General features: G+C 34.3%; 1 pseudogene; it reads right to left on the bottom strand.

Moving 5' to 3' along the window:
* Positions 1–901: 901 nt before the first annotated feature.
* LOC125863856 (high mobility group B protein 13-like) overlaps positions 902–8,773 on the bottom strand; it is a 33,096-nt pseudogene continuing 25,224 nt past the window's right edge.

Genomic DNA, 8,773 nt, shown 5'->3' with positions numbered 1-8,773 from the left:
CTGTCAAATTTATCGGCCTAGTGGAGGGTGGTTTGGTAAATTCACCCTAAGTCTAGTTTGGTTGGGGGATGGTTTTAATTATTTATTTATGGTATTTTAAAGGTTTTTAAAGTATTAAAACACATTTAGACCTCATTATTTAAAAACCCCAAATCAAAACCTCCCCACCACTACAAGAAAATGCCTTAAGTAAGACCAACATTTAAGGACGAGTCTATATTCTTGTCTCTAAAAGTATATCTACTGGGACGAGATTATATTTCGGTCATTATTGATATATTTTATAGGGAAGGTATTAAATTCGGTCCCTAAAAAACATACTAACTAGTCCCAAAATGTAATTAGAGGCATTGAGGCGTGAGCGGGAGATTTTTCCACCAGATGAAAAAAAAAATTAATAAAAAATGTAGTGCACGGAAAAAATAGTACTAAAAGTAAAAGGAACAAGACTTAATCTCTTATAATCTCTTCAGCTCACCACAAAAAAAAAAACCTCTCCACTGAAATTCTTCAACTTACCATTTAAACTCAATGTGCTCTACCTAATCTCAACGATTCTCTGCCCTAATCTAAACAATGCTCTACCCTTAGATCGATAGAGGTGATCTTCTTTGATGTGTTGTTAATGTATGCCCTAATCTCAATGTCACTCTTCCATTAAATCGACAAAGATTTCTTCTTCTTCATCGATTTGTTGTTGCTCTGCTCGTAACAAATTCCATCGCAGTGGGTTTCTTCTTCTTCATCGATTTATTGCTGCTCTGCTCGAAACAGATTCCATCACAACTTTTTTGAGACAAAATTTCAGGTGGGTTCATCTTCCAATCAAGTTATTGTGTTAAATCCATAAGTTATATTGGTGGTGTTTTTTTCTTGTGTATTCAAGTTGCTCCTTCATCCTCTTTTTTAACATTAAATAGGTTAATGATTCCATATGTACAGTCAGTACAAAAAATATTAGTGTAGAGATTTTGCGAGCCATTTACACGAGAAATGCAGACATATACAATATGACTTGTAATTAGATGACTCATCTTCTTGGTTAAAAGTAATAACTTTTTTGAACAATTAACTCAGCCAATATGACTAAATCCAAAGTCATCCATTAGAAGTCAAATGAAATAAACTAACAACAGGAAAAAATGAAATGGACATCAAATGACTATTTCAAGTTTCAACTCTAACTAGCAGGCATTTTGTATGTTCAACATAACCAGTTGAACTTGTTCTAAGAAGCACCTATTTTTTATTGCTTCTAATTGTTGTTGTTCTGCTTTTCAGCTGCAGTTTTGTTGTATTCTTCCATTTCATTTTTGTAGGATTCCATTGCTTCAACTGTTGTGTTATTCCAGACTTGGTTTTCTTCTTCACTCAATTCCTTCCATTTTAGTGACATGAGAACATTAATGGTAGAATCGTTAATTCCAGAATGCTTTTCGATTAGTTTTTTTTCTTCTCTACTGAAACGGAAGAATGATGAAGCAGGCTTCTTTGGTTTGTTAGGATCCACATTGTCTTCTTTTTGTTTCTTCTTTTGGCGATTTTCTTTCGTTTTCTTGATCAAATTTTCTCTTTTCTTTCTTTTTGAGCAATTGAAGTGCTTCTTGATTCTTGAGTTTCATCGATTGCTCCCCTTCCTTCATGTGATCAGCAGCTTCTTCGTCTTTCTTCTTCTTCTTATAAACTTTCATTTCTTGCAAATATTTCCCTTTTTTCATCATTTTCATCTCTTCATATGGTGCGTTTTGTTGCTCTATCATGCTCTTCCACTCTTCACCACTAATCTTCGTCGCCTCCTTCACATTGTTGTTGTTCTCAGAGAGAAGAGCAGCTTGACGGACGTTTGTAAACATGAAAAATGCTGATAAAGGTTGTTTTGGTTTCAAGGGGTCCTTTTCTTTCTTTTTCTTCTTGTTTTCATTTACTATTGATCGTTGTTGAAATTGAATGTATTGTTCAAGTAACTCCATAGCTGTCTTTTGTTTCTGCTCGTCATCCAAGAGTCTTATCGCTTCATGTTTGCATTTCTCCATTCCAACGATTTTCAAGTATACTTCTTTCTCAGCTTGGTATTTTTCCTCAGAAGCTTTTTCTCTTCTGCACTTATTGTTTTCTTAGCACCCAATAAATTGCCTGGGCATAACCATAGACGTCATATCGTGTTGTATACCTTAATAACAACCATTCCAGTGGTTCTGATTACCCCGAGACTGGTTGCTTGTTTGAAGAACTAAGAGCCCATGAATTGTGTCCCTGTCACTTAAGAAAATATGCTCTATAGTGTCCCTGCCAGGTTTATAGCAGCAGTAACAGTCTAAAGGTTTCTTGACAAAGCTGATGAGCTTCTCATTAGTAGGAAGTTTTCCTCTTAAATTCTCCAAAGATGAAAAGAACACTTGAAAGGAATAAGTTTGTGCCAAGTATGGGAATTGATGAGGGTCTTGGTTCTTTTTCCCCTAATCTGATTCCATGCAGAAGTTCATTATTGCTAGTGCATCAAGTCGAAATTGAGAAAGTCATAATGAAATCCCCATTCACACTTTTTATAATATCTCTAATGCCATCCTTTTCATTTATTAGTATTGAAGCTGCCATTTGTGTATGCCTTAACAACACCTATTGGAGGCTTAATCCTATTAACTTTCCTCCAATTTAACACGCGCTTTAGCTTTTCAGAGTAAACAATAACATTATATTTCCTTCCATTGACAGGAACTTGATATGCAAAAGCTTCTTTATAATCACATTTGTTAAGAGCATTCTGATTTCTGCCTTGTCTATGATTAAAAAGATATATTTCCAAAGATAAGTCTTTTTTATTGGCCTTCTTGATCATGGTAATACTTACCTTTAATAAGTTGGAAAAAAGAGTAGAATGTATTCTGTCCATCAATTGTAATTAACTCTTCATTTTTATGTACCTTTTAAGGTTATAGCTCCTAGTAAAAAATGAATGCAACTTATTGATAATTGGCTCGATGAAGCCTATTTAGTCGGCGTGCAAAGAATTAGTCGAGATCAATGCAAATTAGTTTAAATATCATAGTGCTTGTGTGTTATATTGAGTGGTAATAACATGGATGTAGGAAGGTATAGTCAGCATCTCACTTTAGAAATGTATAGTTAGTATTCTGGTTCAGGTACATACAATCAGTGTTCTTGTTATGGACCTTTTAGGTAGCAATTGAAGTTGTTGTCCTATTAAAAACTGTTGCTGTCCAAAACATTGATTTGAGTTTCAATGACTTCATGGCTAAGGTCTTCATCATGTTATACCAATGATGCATTGCAGCTCGTATGCATAAATGAATTGCTTCCGTGCAGGTATTACTTTGAGATCTACTATGTATGTGTGTATTAAGTATGACTAGTTTTTATTAGTGCTGAATCGGAAAAAAAAAGAAGGCAAAAAACGTTAGAAGTCTTTTTTAAGCTCTAATTCTGTATGTTTGTCTGTGCTGGCTTTTGTGAATATTATCACTATTGTATTGTTAGTTAAATGGTACACAATTCTCAAGTATTGAGTTTCTTATTATTGGTTTTGAAGTCTTTTAATGTTGGATGCTTATTTGTTTATAAGTACTACTATATGGATAACCTATCATCCTATCCAAAGTTCTAATCGACTCGACAGATTGCCATACAGTAGATGACTTCTTTAATTTTTTTAATCCTATGTTAAAAGGTTTCACTTGATAATGCACATATTTATGGTTAATAGTGATTGCATTTTCTGAAGAATAAAAAATAAATTGTAAGGCAACAATCATTGTTACAAGCTTCAGTTCTTCGTAGTATATGCATCCAACACTTGTCTAATTAAGTGTTCTTGTATTCTCACAGCTTTGTTGATGTTTTGGACATTACTTAAAGGAAATTAGATTGCTTTTGAGGTAAGCTGTTTAGTTTTCTGTTGGTATATGTTGCGCTTGTTAATGTCCGAAATGAACTTAATCTTAATGAGGAATGCATAAGAGTTGTTATCTCCTAGTAGGTTGTCTACTAAAAGTTTGCTGCAGATTTTTTCTTCCTATAATGACTATAAATCAACAGTTACTAGTTTGTTGTATTTTTTTGTCTAGAATCATGAGTATTTCCATGTTAATATGCCATAGTTTGCACCATGGGAGTTGTGATTTGGATGCTCAGTTTGTGATTGGTAGAGGATGTTTTATACACTGTCGTTATATGATTTTTGCATTGTTCTGTATCCTTCAAAAGAAAAATATGTTCTGAAGTGCATGTTGGGTGTTTTCTGTAATATGTCCAACTAGGTATATATGTTGTTATTTGGTAACACATGTGAAATATTACCATAACAAGCAAAAGAGTACAGCATAATGAGCATCTAGAGTTCCTCAACCAACTTCTAGGAAGGGTGTCTTAAAACCACTAGATCTCCAGAAAAACTAGTTACAAATTAGTTGTATAAAACTATGACATTTATGTGCTTTTCTTGACCCCTGAAACATATCTATTCTTTCTCTCAGTTCCTCTTGTAGTTGTGCAGTAACAAATTAAACATTTACATTCTGGTGATTAAAAACTCTCTTATGCCTAACTATCCAGGTGTAGTAGACCAATGCACCCCAGGCTGCTGCGATAACTTCGTTTTGAAACTGCTTCCATCTTCTCCTTTTGATCCATTTAATTGTTTTGTTAACTCCTCTGCATGGTAATTGAACACCTAGCCGTGTACACATCATGATTTTCATACCATTAATCCACCTGCAATCCATAAACAAGTGTTGTTGTTTCTCCAGTACCCTCTTATCACACAAACAACAATTCTGATCCTCCACTAAAATGCTTATTTTTAGCAATCCCTCACGAGTGAGTAGCCTCCTTTGACATGCCAGCCATGTGATAAATCCCTTTCTAGCCTCCTCCACAGTAGCATTCCATAAGAACTCCCTACACTTCCTATCAATCTCCTTTAAAACACTTTCAGGTAAGATAAAAACTGCTCATCAATAATTATGAATGAAAAAAAGCACTGCCATAACTATTTGTAATCTACATGTTTATAACAAATGCTTAGCAGAAGTAGCTTGTATTTTTGTTATAATTTTATCCACTAGTTGTTGGCAATCCATATTTGTTCACTTCTTTGAGGTAAGTGGCAGTCCCAAGTACTTGATAGGGAGAATACCAAGTGCGAACCTAGTTTTTTCCAGAATTTGGATGGAATTTGAAATGGGGTAAAGCACTAATGTTGTTCATAATCCTTTACAAATATTCCATTAACAATGTATGTTGTTGTTTTTTGTATTATACCATTAGTTGTTTTACCCTCTTTTCAAAATTTTGTACTTGCAGATTTTGAAGAATAAAGTTTTACAAGTCAAGATGCAAGTTTAGAAGATGCACAAGAACTTGATATATATCATAGTCTAGCTCAAGATATATTTCCTAAGTTTTTTTTAAGGTATTGCAAATATTGAAACTAACATCAATTATGGGATGTTAACCATTTTGTTGTAATTAATAACACTCTATATATATATATATATATATATATTATCATTTTGTATCAAAATTTTCAGTAGTGATTTTGATTTTTTTTATGAAAAACATTTTTTTGTGACATAAAGCTTGGTTGTTTACAATTACAAACCATAAATGTTACTTGTCCCTAAAAGATATTCTAGGACTAGAACGTTTTTAGTCCTTAAAGATAATTTAGGACTAGTTAAAAATTGGTCCTTAAAGATAATCTAGGACGAGTTGATTGTTTGTCGAAAAGATTTAGCGACTGAAAATTCAATTTTTTCCCATGATATAAATCGATCTATTAAGACCAGATATGTGGTCCCTAACTGTATATTGCGACCATTCTTTTTACTGGTCTCTAAATGGAGTTTACGACCAGTATATTGAACCTGTCGCTATTGACATTTTGCGTCGGAGCCAACAAGGACGGGTGGCGACCAGCTATTTCCCTTCGTAATTGATCTTCTGGGACTAGATTTAGACTTCTAGGGACCAGATTTCCCTTCCTTATAGACCGTTTTTCTTGTAGTGCACCCTCCAAAAGTTTTCTCTCTAGAAACCTCCATTGGAGGTGAAGACTTCATGCTTCCAAGGTCAAATCTTCAAGTTTTTCAAGGAATTTTCGTGGGATTCTTCCAATAAAGGTATGGTGGTCTTCATCCTTGACTTAGTTTCTTTCAAGGAGCCAATCTCAAAAGTGATTTCAAGTCTCCAGTGTTTTCTCTAAAACCCTAAATTTCAATCTATTCATGGGTTCAATTCTAAATGATTTCCAAAGGTTTTATTGCATTGAATTATTATTGAATTGTGGATTTAAATATGAATTAAGGTGATTTATTCCTAGAACCCATGTTTCCCCCCCAATTTTCTAAATTGTGATTTGTGATTGGGAGTTGATTGATTATGCAAGTATGTTGAATTGTTGATTCTTATATTGAATTAAGTGATTGAATCATGTCAATTTCATTATCTATTGTAATATCTTGGATTTATGGATTGATGGATTGATGTTGGTTCTTAGTCTTAAAGGGCAAGTTATGATCGAATTACATATTGAAGTAGAATTGTGCTTGATCTATTGATCCACTTGAAAGGTGGAGGTGTTTACTTACTATATATATTGTGGTATTGAATTAATGGATATCTTCCTTGTACCTCTATAAATGAAGGATCTATGTATGATCATGATGTAAAGTAGATGTGTTTGATTTCAATGATTGTATAATGAATATGTTAGAATGTAATTGTGTTATGATTGACTGTTATTTCTCAATTAGCACCTATGAATGATGAGACTATATGTGAAAGGTGATTCTCACATACACACACTCATGAATGACAAATGAATGAAGTTTCTATGATAATGTTAATGATGATGGGTTGATTGAAAGACTATTCTCAATTATACTCTAATGAATGATAATGACTTACAATGAAAGGACTTTCACACAATAAGGTGATTCTTAGGTGAAAGGTTATCCTCATCTTTTAATCTATGAGCTTTACAATGAATGAATGATGGGTTTGAGATGGATACTCAAACGTGAGTTGAGGCGGGCTATGTAGTAGCAATCTCTTATCCCATAATAATGAATGAAAGTAATGAATGTCAACTACTCCATGGGAAATAATTCTAAGCACCGAGTGGATATTGGTTGAGATGGATATTCATACGTGAGTTGAGGTGGGGTATCTAGTAACAATCTCTTGAAATGGATGCTCATACGTGAGTTGAGGTGGGGCATCTAATAGCAATCTCCCTATCCCATAACTATGTGCCCACAAAGGTCTAGCTAGTGGATCCACTTAAGCTATAAAACAATGGTCCTACCTTAGGCAAGTAGAAATCCCTTATCCAGTGAGCGTGACACCGGGATTCCATGAATTTCTCACATGGTCTATGTCGGTTAAGGCTTACCTCCACAAAGAATGTTAATGAGCTATGGCTTCTTAAGAATGCACTACTTAGTATTGGTGGTGGTATGGGACACCATCTATGCATTGTACAAGTAGGCTTTGAGAGAGGTTGTGGTGTGTTCCTTTATAATGTTAAGGATAATGAATGTGCTCTTATGATGATGTTAATGAAGAATGTTGGTATAATGTCTAATGAATGAAGGTTTTTTTAATGAAATGAAGCTAATGAAGAATGTGACTTATGCTTGAATGAGATGATGCATGCTATACTTGGATTGTATTATGAGTTACTTCCTTGTCATGATTTAATGAATATGAATGTGCCTTGTCTATGGTGGCTTCATTGAGTACTTAGTGTGAGTAGTAGTATGAGATGCTACTTATACATTGCACAAGTATGACTTAGAGTTGACCTAGGTGGTGGTCTGTATATGTTGATATGACTCATGGAATGTTTATGTCTCTTGTGTATTAGTATTGTGTAAGAATGGAAAGGTTGAATGGTAAGTTCACTTTTGGTGACCATAAGGTGGTACTTTCGTGTGGATGGCGGTATGGGCTATCCATACATTGCACAAAGTATAGCTTGAGGGTTACTTGAGGTGAAGGCTCAATGTGAAGCTAATGGTTTATATGTGATTATGTTCTAATGTGGTTAAATGACTTATATGTTGGTTATGGTTGAATATTATTCCTCTTATGCTTATGTTCATGAAGTTTTATCAAAATGGCATATATCATGAATTTCAAGTAAAATGTCCATTTTAAGCATGTTTTTGCATGGCTATAATACTCTGTACTTAATTGTGCTAACCCCATTCTTCTTCTATGTTTACTACAACTGTAGGTTCCGGTAATTGAGTGGTTTTCTCTAGTGAAGCTTGGATTTGAGATTCCCCAAGACTAAGTGGTATGTCCTCATAGATCGAGGACAAGTGTTTAGATGTTTCCTTTCTTTTCATGTAATAGACTATTGTTAAGAGTTCTATTGTAAAGGGACGTGACCCTATTTTGTTTCAAGTAGGTTGTTTAGATGGCCATGTGAGACAATAGATTTTCGCTTGCTTTTAATGATTTTGATTTTTGGATTTATATAACAAAAGTTTTAAATTCCGCACTATTTCTAAGTATCTTATGTTATGAATGCTATGAGGCTTGTACAATACCCCTTCGGGGTCAAGTACGCCATGTCGCTTCCAGGGTGTAGACTCGGGTCGTGACAAACATGGTATCAGAGTATAAGGTTTTGGGAATGGTTTTTTAGTTTATGTCTCACAAGCCATGTCTAGTAGAGTCTTGTTCATCGGTGTGAGTCGCGACACATCTATGAGCGAGAGGCTATACGACGTTAGGAAGTTACACT

Source organism: Solanum stenotomum, chromosome 5 (assembly GCF_019186545.1).
Source record: "Solanum stenotomum isolate F172 chromosome 5, ASM1918654v1, whole genome shotgun sequence".
Classification (NCBI taxonomy): Eukaryota; Viridiplantae; Streptophyta; class Magnoliopsida; order Solanales; family Solanaceae; genus Solanum; species Solanum stenotomum.
This window is presented reverse-complemented; position numbering and strand designations above follow the sequence as displayed.